The sequence below is a fragment of the Onychomys torridus genome, chromosome 1, assembly GCF_903995425.1.
Source record: "Onychomys torridus chromosome 1, mOncTor1.1, whole genome shotgun sequence".
In the NCBI taxonomy this organism is placed as follows: Eukaryota; Metazoa; Chordata; class Mammalia; order Rodentia; family Cricetidae; genus Onychomys; species Onychomys torridus.
The window spans coordinates 55,516,694-55,529,334 of NC_050443.1; the positions used below are offsets into that span (position 1 = coordinate 55,516,694).

General features: G+C 43.5%; 1 protein-coding gene across 3 annotated transcripts in view; it reads right to left on the bottom strand.

Annotated features, from left to right (window-relative positions):
- Positions 1 to 12,641, bottom strand: part of Sv2b (synaptic vesicle glycoprotein 2B) — a 188,781-nt gene that overhangs the window by 57,180 nt on the left and 118,960 nt on the right. The window lies entirely within an intron of this gene.

A 12,641-nucleotide genomic window follows, 5' to 3' on the forward strand; every position in this document is an offset into this window, starting at 1 on the left:
GAAGGGCAATATTAAAGTAGAGGCTGAGGGAGCTCTCCAGAGCCGTGGGTGGCTGTAGACAGCACATGTGACTGAGCACTGGAGTATCCCAGTATTTAAAGGTCAGAAAGACAAAGAGAACCTAGGAATGGAGGCTGAAAAGGCACAGCCAGTGAGCAGCTATAGGAAATAGGAGACAGTTGCCAGATAGGAAGTCTAATGCGTGCTGGGGGTGATAGTTACTGTGACCAGGCCGGGGTGTTGAGCACTAAGATCTATCCACTGGGTTGAACACATACGAGCCCTTAGTGGTCTAGGCAAGAGCAAGCTTCTGAAGTGGATTGGGACTAAATCCTGCTCAAATGAGTTCAAGGGAGAGTGGAGAAAGAGGATTGGATTTGTGGGGTTTCTTTAAAAAAAAGATTTGAAAACATATATGTGGGTAAACACTGCTGAAACTGCAGCTTGCTGGGTGCTGATAGGGAAAAAATCCATAGGAAGAAAAAACTATTGACAGCATAGAAGGTGATAATTCTAAAGTGATATCCCCAAAAGATGGGAGGTGACGAGAGCTGATGTGCAAATGACTAGGTTCTCTCCCGAGTCACAGGAGAAAGGTGGCAGTCCAGAGGCAAGAAGGCAGGTAGCCATGGAGCAAGGAGCTGTGGAAATTCTCCTCTGGTTGCTTCTGATATTTTTAGGGAAAGAGGAGCTGAGTTCCTGAGTCAGACTGTGGGCATGGGAGTGAGGTCCTGGCAAGTGGGGACGAGTAGATAAGGAGTCAACCATCATCAGTGGAAGAGGAAATGGACCCAGGAAATAGAAGGCAATGGCTGTATGGAGGGATGCCTTGCTCAGCCTTGATGCAGCTGGGAGGATCTTGGTCCTGCCTCAACTGAATGTACTAGGCTTTGTTGACTCCCCATGGGAGACCTTACCATTTTGGAGGAGTGGATAGGGGATGGGGAAGTGGGGAAAGACAGGAGGGGGTGGGGGAGCAGGAGGAGGGATGGAAGGGAGAACTCTGGTTGGTATGTAAAATGAATCTTTTTTTTTAAGGTAATGGCTAGTGGCACAAAGAGCCTGTGATGGACCTTGATTGTGAATTTATCAGGGCCAGCACACAACCGTGCATGTTTCTCACCAGCCATACTCAGCTGCAGGGTGCAAAGGCAGATTGATGATGAAGCCAATGCAACCAGCACTGGGGAACTGAAGAAAGGAAGGCAGGCACAAGGAAACCAGTGCTGCATGCAGTGATTCTGATTACCGGCCATACAATCTAAGTTCACTGATGAATGCTGTAAGTGCAAGTGGGCAGAGACAGACATCAAATGTCTGTTGGAGAGCACTCAGAGGAACAGAGAGGCCAAGGCACTGGAAAATAAGTATTGAAACCACCAAGAATTATGGTGTTGGAATACGACATTGAACCTGGAGCCAAACTCCTAAAGGACCAGTACACTAAGACCCAGATGTCACTAAATTTCTGCTACAAGAATGTGTAGGAAATGGTAGACCCTGGTGAAAAAAGATTAAACTCCAGAGATCCGCCTGCCTTTGCCTCCCGAGTGCTGGGATTAAAAGTGTGCACCCCAATCACCTGGCTGTAATGAGGTTTTCAAAGGACATTTTTGTTCAAGTATATCATGTACTTAGACCAAGTCCACCCCCACTTTTCCTTTTCTCCCCCTCCCCATTATTCCCAATCATTTCCCCAATCAAACTTCTACTTACATGCCCCATATGCACACTATTTTATGTATCCATATAAATAGAATCTACAAAGAAAAAAATTAAAATCTAGCTTCTTTCAGTCAGGAGAGAGGGAGAGTGTTTTGGGGGTGGTTAAGGAGGGGCAAGAGCGCTGGAGTGCAGGGTGTGGAAGAGAAAACAGATCACACTGTGTGTTACATTTAAGTAACACTCTGAGGGAGAAGCAGCTTGCTTACAGAAAGAAGGTGAATGGCCTTCAAAGAAGGCTTAAAGGGGAAATGGGGGTACACCATTGCCTGTGGGTGAGAGTGTAGCTGATAACTGACAGCCTAGGAGACATGGGACTCCCAGAGTGACTGATACATACAGGACAAAAAACGTAACAAACTTAATCTTGTTTTTGGTAGCAGGACTGGTAACACCGTGGAGAAAGGAATGGGAAAAGGCCTACCAAGAGTTTAAGTCTGTGAGGCTGAGGCTGTGGGTGCTTGTTCAGCATGCATGAGGTCCTGGGCTCAATTTTCAACACTGCATAAACCAGGCACACATAGTGCAAGCCTGTAGTCCCAGTACTGGGAAGTAGAGCTAGGGGGGTGACAGGTCAAAGGTCATCCTCCCCACAAAGCAAGTCTGAGGCCAGCCTGGGCTACACAAAACCCTGTCTCAAAAACAAAGTGAGTACCTTGAGTTCCAGGATTCCCTTCATTCCTGACAGAGAAATGAAGGCTGATGGGCAGTGGTCTTTAACTGTTATATTTCTTCATGAAAATATTTGCCCCTTGAAGCAAAAGTCTTATATGTCTTATTAACTGGAGGACAATGAATAAATGTTGACTCTTATTATTAAAAATATATATAGAAATCACAGGTGTAAACATATTTAGTGAATCTTTATGTGCCAGAAATTTTGCTGAGCCTTCCTATGCACTATCTTTTTCAAGCTTTATTTTTATTTTGTATTTTTCCTGCATTTACACATATACTCCACATGCATGTCCAGTGCCTGTGGAGTCCAGAGAGTGTCAGAGCCCCTGGAACTGGAGTTACAGATGGTTGTGAGCTACTATGTGGGTAGTGGGAACCAAATCTGGGTTCTCTGCAGGAGCAGTAAGTGCTCTTAACCACTGAGCCGTCTCTCCAGCCTCCTGATGCACTATCTTATTTAATCCTCATAAATGTTTTATCAAGTGCTGATGATATATTAATTTCATTGATTAAGAAACCAAGGGTCAGGATGCTGAATCCACTAGTCTAAGATGGTAGAGATAGTGCTAGTGCCAAGCTATGACATCCAGCCTACCTTCGAAAAAGTAGTGCATGTGGCAATGTCCATTGCATTCCCACCAGCTTTCTCTTTTTCTTGTTAGAGGAACCTTGGTTTGGTTTGGTTTTTTCAAGTTTTGAAATGTTTTCTGAAAAATTTCTCCTGCACTCAACCCTCAGGGATGACTCATAGCTTTTAAGACGGCCATCTTCATCCAGTCCTTTTGCCAGTGATAAACCAAGGGAAGGAAAGCAGAAGACAAGTTGCAGAGGCCTCAGAGTGGTACGTCCTGGCGGATTAAAAGGGAAGAACGAGGGAGTGGAGGCTGTCCACCATCCCTCTCCCCTCTCAACTTAGAAAACTACCCTGAGGAGTGGGTAGAGATCTCAGAACTGTGCTGTTGACCTTGTGACCTTAACGAAATGGCAAAGGCACTCATGGAGATCTGAACCTCACCACCCTGACATCAGCCTGTCACTGAGTCAATGCTTAGAGACACATACTGTGAGAATTCTGGAGCAGTAAATAAGTAATGCCTTTATAATTCAAAGTCACTGTTGGAAACAGCCAAATATATCCTATGCGCATATTGTCTCCTATAAAAAGAAATCACGCAGATAAAAGATCACCTGACTGACTTTTATAGTTATTTCTTAGGAGCAAAGGCAAGAGGGTTTGGTGTAGAGAAAAACAGAGTTCTGTGCCAGTGATCTGGCTAGGTTTTTGTCAACTTGACCAAAGTGAGAATCATTTGGGAAGAAGAACTCTTAATTGAGAAAATGCCTCCATGAGATTGGTCTATAGGCAAGTCTGTAGGGCATTTTCTTGATTAATGATTGATGTAGGGCCTACCCCACTGTGGGCAATGCCACCCCTACACAGGTGGTCCTGGGGTATATAAAAAAATAGGCTGAGCAATTCATGGGGAGCAAGTCAGTAAGTAAGTGTTCCTTCATGGACTATGATTAAGTTTCTGACTTCAGGTTCCTGCCTTGAGTTCCTGGCCTGACTTCCCTCAGTAATGGAGTGTGACCAGAAAGTCATAACACAGAATAAGTCCTTCCCTCCCCAAGCTGCTTTTGGTCAAGGTATTTTATCACAGCAATAGGAACCATAACTAAGACAGCCAGTAACAAGGAAGCCCAGATTCTGGTTTCAGGACTCATGACCTTGATCAAGTTACTTCCTCTATGGGGCCCTGTTTCCCGGGGCTAGAACTGTAGAGAATGCTAGAAGTTCTCCATCCTCTTCAGATCTGATATCACATGGTTCTATAACACTGTAACTTAGGCCTCATGGTTGACTTATAATCAGCTAATGCATCCTCTTTCAAAGATAATAGTTCCCTTCTTCAGAGACAAGGAGACGAGGCAGAGAGGCCAGGGCAGGGAGGAGATTTCATTGGGCTATTTTCTGCACATCCCCAACAGAGATTAATGCGTGCCTCTGAGTCAGCAAAATCTCCTGCAGGGAAACACAAAATGCTCACTCTGCACTTCTGAGTAACCTGGTCAGCCCACCGGGAGAAGAGAGTGTTCACATCCAGTCTGTTCAGTGAACCCTGGGGGGGGGGGGGCATGTCACAGGCTATGGCATTTCCAGAACCCCGATATCTACTCCCCTTTACTTCTTCCCTCTCCCCACAACCCTGTTAATATCTATGACATTTACCCTTCCTTCTCTGGGAACTAAATCAATTCCCTGAAGAATAAAAATCAGATCATTTGGGCTTGTTCAGCTGAAGATGTATAAGATGGGCTTTAGACGCAACAGCCTATACTGGGCCATTTCAGCCATGCAGTCATGAACTCCACACAGGACCCAAGTGCTCCACCTAATGTGGTTGCTGGAGGACAATTTAGAGGATGCGTCTGTGCCTCTGCCGCTGTGGGTTATCCATGGTGACAGACGTTACTTAGGGGGCATCTTTCTTAGCCTGATGCAAGATGGTGGCACTGCTTTCCAACTCTCTGGAGGCCTGCTCTTGCTGTGGATATTGCTCTGTATGCTGTGAATGTGTTGCTCTGATTGGTTAATAAATAAAGTGCTGATTGGCCAGTAGCCAGGCAGGAAGTATAGGTGGGACAAGCAGAGAGGAGAATTCTGGGAACAGGAAGGCTGAGACAGAAGTCGCCAGCCACCACCATGAGGAGAAACAAGATGTAAAGATACTGGTAAGCCACGAGCCACATGGCAAGATTTATAGAAATGGGTTAACTTAAGATATAAGATCTAGCTAGCAAGAAGCCTGAGCCATTAGGCCATACAGTTTTAATTAATGTAAGTTTCTGAGTGATTATTTTATAAGTGGCTGTGGGGTCCTTGGTGCCAGGCGAGCACAAGAAAACTGTCAGTGACATGCCCTGGGTGTACAGTCTATGCCTTAAGGAATTACTGCATACCCCAGCAGTAACCTGGCCTTTGTGACACAGCTGACTGAGACTCCTCTCCTCAACAGAAATGGGTTGTCACTGATTCCAGCACTTGGCTGCAAGTCCAGCATCTTCACTTGTGACTTACTAGATGGTGCATGTTCCATTAAAGGTTAAAATTATGTATGTCATGGCACCTGCAAATTCTTCCATGGATGGTAGAGTAAAGGAAAGGAGAAGCATTAGGTGAAGTTAGATAATACCAGTTTCAAATCCTAGTTTTGTCTCCAGCTAGTGTAGACAAAAGTATTTTAACCTCTTCAAGTCTGCATGTTCTCATCTGCAAAAGGATGAAGACAATATTTACCTTGCATGCTGCAATGAAAATTAGAGATGTCATCTATCAGATACAAGTGTGGAATTGATGAAAGGAGAGTTTATCAAATTACAACTCTTGGCTGTGGTGGTGGTGTAATTATTGTAATTTGCTTTTCAATTAGAAGAAAGCTAACAGAGATTACATAGGCTCTGGGAAATCGCCTGCTCTTTAGCTTCCATTTCTTCGGCATCCTGGGAAGAAATCTGTACATGATAAAAATCAACCTTCCAACCTCATTAGCAGAAAGTAACCCACACAAGGATGAATAGCAATGAAGAGGGCACAGGGCCAGAAAACTTCATTAGGAAGTGGAATCCAGCATCCGTCACTTAAGATCTCCAAGCAACACTTCCCTCATCTGGGGAGCTGGGCTCATACTGCGCTCATTTCACTGGCTCACAGAAAGACAAAATGAGAAAGACTAGGAAAATGGTTGAAAATCTGTAAAGCACTGAGTCTGGTCCAGATGCATGTCTATCCTATCATTCTGGTCAAGACAGTGGATAGACAAACTATCAAAGAAAACACAAGGAAAGCCACCTAGATCATCTGCCACCTTGCACGGCACAGTGAGCAAAGGCCCTGGCATCTCTGCAGCCCACATGGAGAAGGAGTTTCCATATCAATTATCCCCTGCTCTATCTGGAGTTCACAACAAAACCCCTTCATGCCGATAGCCCACCAGTAGGGACTCTAATGAAAGCCAGAAAGACTAACCTAGAGCCAGATATACATTATTAGTGTGTGTGTGTGTGTGTGTGTGTGTGTGTGTGTGTGTGTGTGTGTGTGTTATAAGATATGTGTAACATACACTTGCTGGTATAGGTGTATGCATATTTGTGTGGCTAAATGTGCACATGAGTATAGTGAATGTACTGATCAATGTCAGTATGTGCATGTATATGCATGTATATAGCCACATGTGTGTGGAAGCCAGAGGCATACATCAACTATCTTTCCTCCATTACTCACCCAATTTTTTATTTTTGAGACAAATTCTCTCATGGAACCTCAAGTTCATTGACTTGGCTAGATTGGCTGGCTAGCTGATGAACATCAGGGATCCACCTGTCTCCACCTCCACTCTCCTCCAGTGCAGGGTTGCAGTTATAGACCACGATTACCAACTTTTTACATGGGTTCTGGGGATCCAAACTCAGATCTGTATTCATTACAACTTCTTGGGTGGTGCTGATAGACAGCCACCAATGGCATCCAGCTCAGGACCTGCACAGTCTTCTAAGACGTTTAACACTGAACAGCCTTTCATTGCCTATGGAATCAAGTTGCCATTGAGGCACATGGTCATCAGTAAGAGAGTCTCTAGCTCTCACTCTACCCTAAACAATCCTGTGGTCTATGGTAGCAGCTGGATGAAATAAATTGACCACAGAAAGGAATGCATGAAAACTATCTAGGGGTAGGCGCTGAAGACATAGTTTGTGTGAGGCCTTTGGACATTGAGTGTTCCTCTTTCTTAGGAACTGGCATTCTGGTTTTAAAGTTATGGGGGAAAGTGGCTCACAAGTCAAATGATCTTTGCTGACACTTAGCAATCACTTGTACATAAAATAATTAAAAGGTAATTTTTCATGAAATCAGAATGATAAATCTTTCTCTGAGATATTATGAAGATTCAACTCATAATTTGTGCTGATGGATTAACCTCATCTGACACTGTTCTATGTCCTCTCCAAATCCCAGGGGCCCCTTGGGTCAAAATACTATATGAAACATAGGACTCCCTAGACTTCACATTATAATTAGCAAGAAAAAAATAACAAGCCATAAAATATACACCAAGGGACCCTTCAGGAAATCAGTACTCTGCAGACAAGCATGGCATGTTTGCCTACCAGCGAGGGTCCCTTTCTTTTGGTAGGCATAAAGATGGAGGGTACCCCATTTATAAGGTAAGGAGTAGGTATCAAGTCATCAACTAGAAAGGATGCCGCTAGTGGCTTGTCTTTTGTGCTATCCATGTTAAGTGTCACTTTAGCTAAAGAAACAGAACTATTAGCTGTCAATAATTCAATGTCATCTGGAAGAAGCAAATAAATGCTTCATCACACCAGGAACTCTAGAACTTTCTACTGTGAAATCCATTATTTTAGGTGATTTTATTTTATTTATTTATTATTTAAAGTGATACTAGGGCCTGAACCCAGGATCTTTTACATGTTAAGCAAGCATTCTAACATTGAACTTTATTTTAAATAGTCTTTTTATCTTGTGAGATAAATTCTTATTAAGTTACCTAGGCTAGCCATGCTCCTGCCTCAACCTTCCTAGTAGCAGGGATTACAACAATACATCACCAGGCTTGGAGGATGTTTTTGTTTTCTCTAACTATAAGAAAATGAGCAACTATCTTCTAAAGGAAGTTAAAACAAAAAGGAAGGAAAAGATAAAGTCAAAGTAAAAAGGGGCCAGTAAGATGGCTCACAGTACAGGCACTTGCCATCAATCCTGATGACCTGGGTTGAGTCCACAGGACCCACATGGTGGAGAAGAAGAACTGTAAGTTCTCATCTGACCCTTGAATATGCTATATGGCATACACACACACACACACACACACACACACACACACACACACACACAGAGAGAGAGAGAGAGAGAGAGAGAGAGAGAGAGAGAGAGAGAGAGAGAGAGAGGTTAGCTCCATCCATCAGTCACCTAACATCATAATGTTTCAGAAGGAAAACTTCCGGTGAGCCCAAGGTCGCAGAACCATGCCAGAACAGAGCAACACCAGTAGAAACTAGGCCCCTCAGTGCAGAGCATCTTTCTCCCAGCCTCACCCCACACTGCCTTTGTTTCTTGCCTGTCTGATAAAGGTGACAGCACTGTATGAGCGCCCTGGACCGTTGGTCTGCACTTCACAAATGTTCCGATTTCTGTTGTGAGAAGAACACTCTCTGGATGCTAACACTTGCTCTGCCTTGTGTTTCTGACAACCAGAGGTGCAACAGGCACATATTAATGTTCAATACATTTTTAATGAATAAAGTAGAGGAGGATATGGCTCAGTGATGAAGAGCACTTGGTATTCTTCCACAGAACTGGATTTCGGTTCTCAGAACGTAAATTGGGCAACTCATAACCACATATAACTCCATCCCCAGGGTATCTGATGTTTTCTTCTGGCTTCCACAGGGCAGTCACATGTGCATACCCACTCCCACATACATAATTAAAAATACTTTATTTTTAATTAATCAAAAGGTGAAGCATGGAGACACATGCCTATAATCTCATTGTTTGGCAGGCAGAAGCAGAAGAAACAGGGATTCAAGGCTATCCTTGGCTATATGACAAGTTTCAAACTAGCCTGAGCTATATGAGACCCCTATTACCAAAAAAAAAAAAATTTAATTTAGAAAAAAGAAAGAAAGAAAAGGGCTGAGGATGGAGCTCAGAGTGTAACACATGCTTATGGTGTTCTAATACTTGGGCTCAGTGAATGAAACTGCCAAAACCTTTTCATAAACTTTTGAGACTGTTTTTCTTGTACATGCATGAGTATTGTGTCTGTATGTATATGGAATGCATCACCTGCATCCCTGGTGCCCAGACTGGACAGAAAAGGGTGTCAGATCCCCTGGACCTTGAGATGCAGATGATTGTGAACTGCCACATGGATGCTGGGAACTGAACATGGGTTCTCTACAAAGCAACATGTACTCTTTCCCATCAAGCCAACTCTCCAGCTCCTTTTTTAGAAAATAAAAAAGGAATGAGCCAATGGCCCAATGGGTAAAGGCCTTGTCATACAAGCATGTGGACTGGAGTTCAGACGCTCAGAAAGTAACTAAAAGCTGGGCAGTCGCCTGTAATCCCAGTGCTTGGGAGTCACAGACAGGAAATCCCCAAGGCAAGTTGGCTACCTAGACTAGCTTGAGTTGGTGAGCTCCAAGGTTTAGCAAGAGGCCCTTCTTTAATAGGTAAAGTGGAGAGAGATCAAAGGAAACACCTCACATCAACTCTGAGCCCCACAAAAAATGGGCACACACATGCGCGTGCACACACACACACACACACACACACACACACATACATACATACATGGAAAAATAAAATAAATAGATACTTAAAAGAATGAAGGTCGTGCTTAATTAACAAGCAGAGGCATTTTCCTTGTCTTAAAGGTGAGCACCACTGGATAGAAGCACAGCTGAGCCTCCAGTGCTGGCCATATGTTCTTGGATCTGTTTTCCACCCAGTGAGGCAGATGTTCATGTTCACTAAAGCACAATGTTCAAGAGAAGCAACTAAGATACCAAGAGAGAATCTTTACTTTTTCTGAACGGGTTTATTTCTTTCCAGTAAGAAAATAAGAAGGATCTATGAGTTAGACCTGGGTTGTTCTCTGTGTTATTTTCTTGGGCCACTGAGAGTCAAGCTAGAGGCTTCACTTGAGAGAGTTTCTTTTTAAAACAGAATAGAATCAAGAGAGTGGAAGCTCTGGGTTAATGTTGGAACACAAAGGCCTTTTTCCCACTAAGGTCAAGCAGCTTGACCTTAAGAGTCCACTAGGCATCATTTTGGCTGAAGGATATGTACAAAGTCATCAGGGCAAATCTGGCCCTGAGTGTGTATGGCTCATCAATATCAAACAATCAGGTTAATAGTAATAATAACTTCAATCAAAAGCAATAAAGCTATCTTGAGCACCTGTGAGGTGCAGATAGTAAACTGGCCAAGTTAACTGCATTGAACTCAGTACCGTTGAGTTCAGTCCATCTTCACAGAAATCCTATGGAACAGGCATGACCATCAAACACGTTTTACAGGGGAGAGAGCCAGGACACAAAGCAGCTGAGTAACTTGCCCAAGGTTACCCCACCAAGAGCCAGCACAGTGTGACTTCAAACCAGGCAGCCTGGCCCTGACTTCCAGGCTGCCCCATTATGTCCATGCAGTCAGAATTCAAGCAAAAGCTGGCAGGATGGCGGCAGGGCACAAAGCAGGGGGCTCAGTTGTTCACAAGGCGTCCGTCCGTCCTGCGGCTTTGTCTGCATAATCTCAGTCCTCACAGAAAATGTGTCATTATCCTTACTTACTCCCCAGGAAAACTGAGCAATGGAAGTTGGAAACTGCCCGAGGTCACGGACTGATAATGATAGAGCTAGCTGCCAAACTCACGTGGTCAAACTCCAGGACTCAAGTTATTATCCACTGTAGCATGATCCCACATGGAGAGAAGCCTACTCCAGGGCAAGGCTTTCCACCCACCCACACAACTCATGCATAAGAAAAAGGCAGGGTGGTTCAAAAGAGTGAACACAGACTTCAGACAGTCTTGCCACCATGCCCTGCTTGGCACTTACTTAGATAAGGCTCTCTGAATCTATTTCTACATGTGGCCATCCTCAAAGGCGACTCGAGACTCTCAGCCATCTACCTACCTGGATTCACGTCTAAGTCTTACATTTTCTTGGCCACACAGGAGGTCTCCTGTGGGACTCTCTGCTCAGGGTCTATGTGCCTCTTCTCAGCTTGACTCATAGCATCTTCTTGGTAAACATTGGGCAAAATTACACCAGCAAGGGTTCTCCAAATCATGACTGTATTTCCTCAGCATTTGCCCTGGAAGAGGCTGGAGCTGCCACAATACTGCAGTTCTGCTAATGGGGTTGCTAGGCACTGTGGTGCCAGAGGGACTGATAGGCATTAAACCATTATTGATGTTGCCAGAATAAACTGGGACTTGGGTTTCATTTGGGAACAGCACAAAACAAGTTATGACTTCAAAATGGTTAAGTCAGTTAGAGATGGATTGGTTTCAGCTGGGAATTTTGTTCTTTTGTTTGCCCTTTTAAAATATCTACTATTCTGGGCTGGAGAGACACTTCAGCAGTTAAGAGCACTGGCTGCTCTTCCAGAGGACCCAAGTTCAATCTCCAGCACCCACACAGCAGCTCACAACTGCAAATCCAGTTCTAGGACACTTGACACCCTCACACAGATATACATGTGGGCAAAACACCATGAACATAAAATACAAATAAATGAATTATTAAAAATCTACTATTCAACATTCAAGGTTGGATAGTGTGTATGTGAGTGTATGGATGGACACACACACACACACACACACACACACACACACACACACCTAAAATTCTACTGGCTTCTAAAAGCTGTGTGACTTCCCAGCCTTTTTTTGCTTTGAGACATACTGACTATTTGTATACACTCAATCTCTTTTGATTTTCCTGGTCATGTCTGATGGAGTTCTAATCATTTTAAATGGTATTATAGCTAAGCATAAAAGTTTAAGTTTTAATGGCCCAGAGACAATTTTCTTTGTTTGGCTAGTTTTGGAGTTTAGTTGCTGTTGTTGAGTTTTTCAGTGACGATTCTTCACATTTCTCTTGTCTAAGCATTTTCTTACTTTTTGCCGATGTGGGGTAGTCTCATGAAGTAGCGCAGGCTGCCCTCAAGTTCCCAGTCCTCCGGCTTCCAGCTCCTGAGCACAGTCTCAGTTTTACAGAAGTGCAGTCACAGCCATTTGTTTATACATTATCTCCAGATGATTTTGATTACAGCAATGGATTTGGATAGTTGTGACAGAGGCCATCTGGGCTTTGAAAATGTGTACTATCTCAGTCTTTTCAGAAATGTTTGCTAACTCTCCAAAGTCAAGGTCTAAAACCACACAGACGCATTCCAGTGCTTATCCCTGAAGTTAATGTCTTTTCTGTGTCCATGAAGACCTTCTTATCTTTATTTACATATATTTTTTAAGAAACAAAAACTATTTTTTAAGACTCTATCACAGGTACTAGAACACTGTAGACCAAAAGTATGTACTTATTTGTTAAATTGATGAGTTTTGTGGCTGAACATAGTTGGAACTCCTCAGGGCCATAATTCTTTTTCATCTTGATTGAGAAACATACTCACAATAAGTTCTCAATAGCTG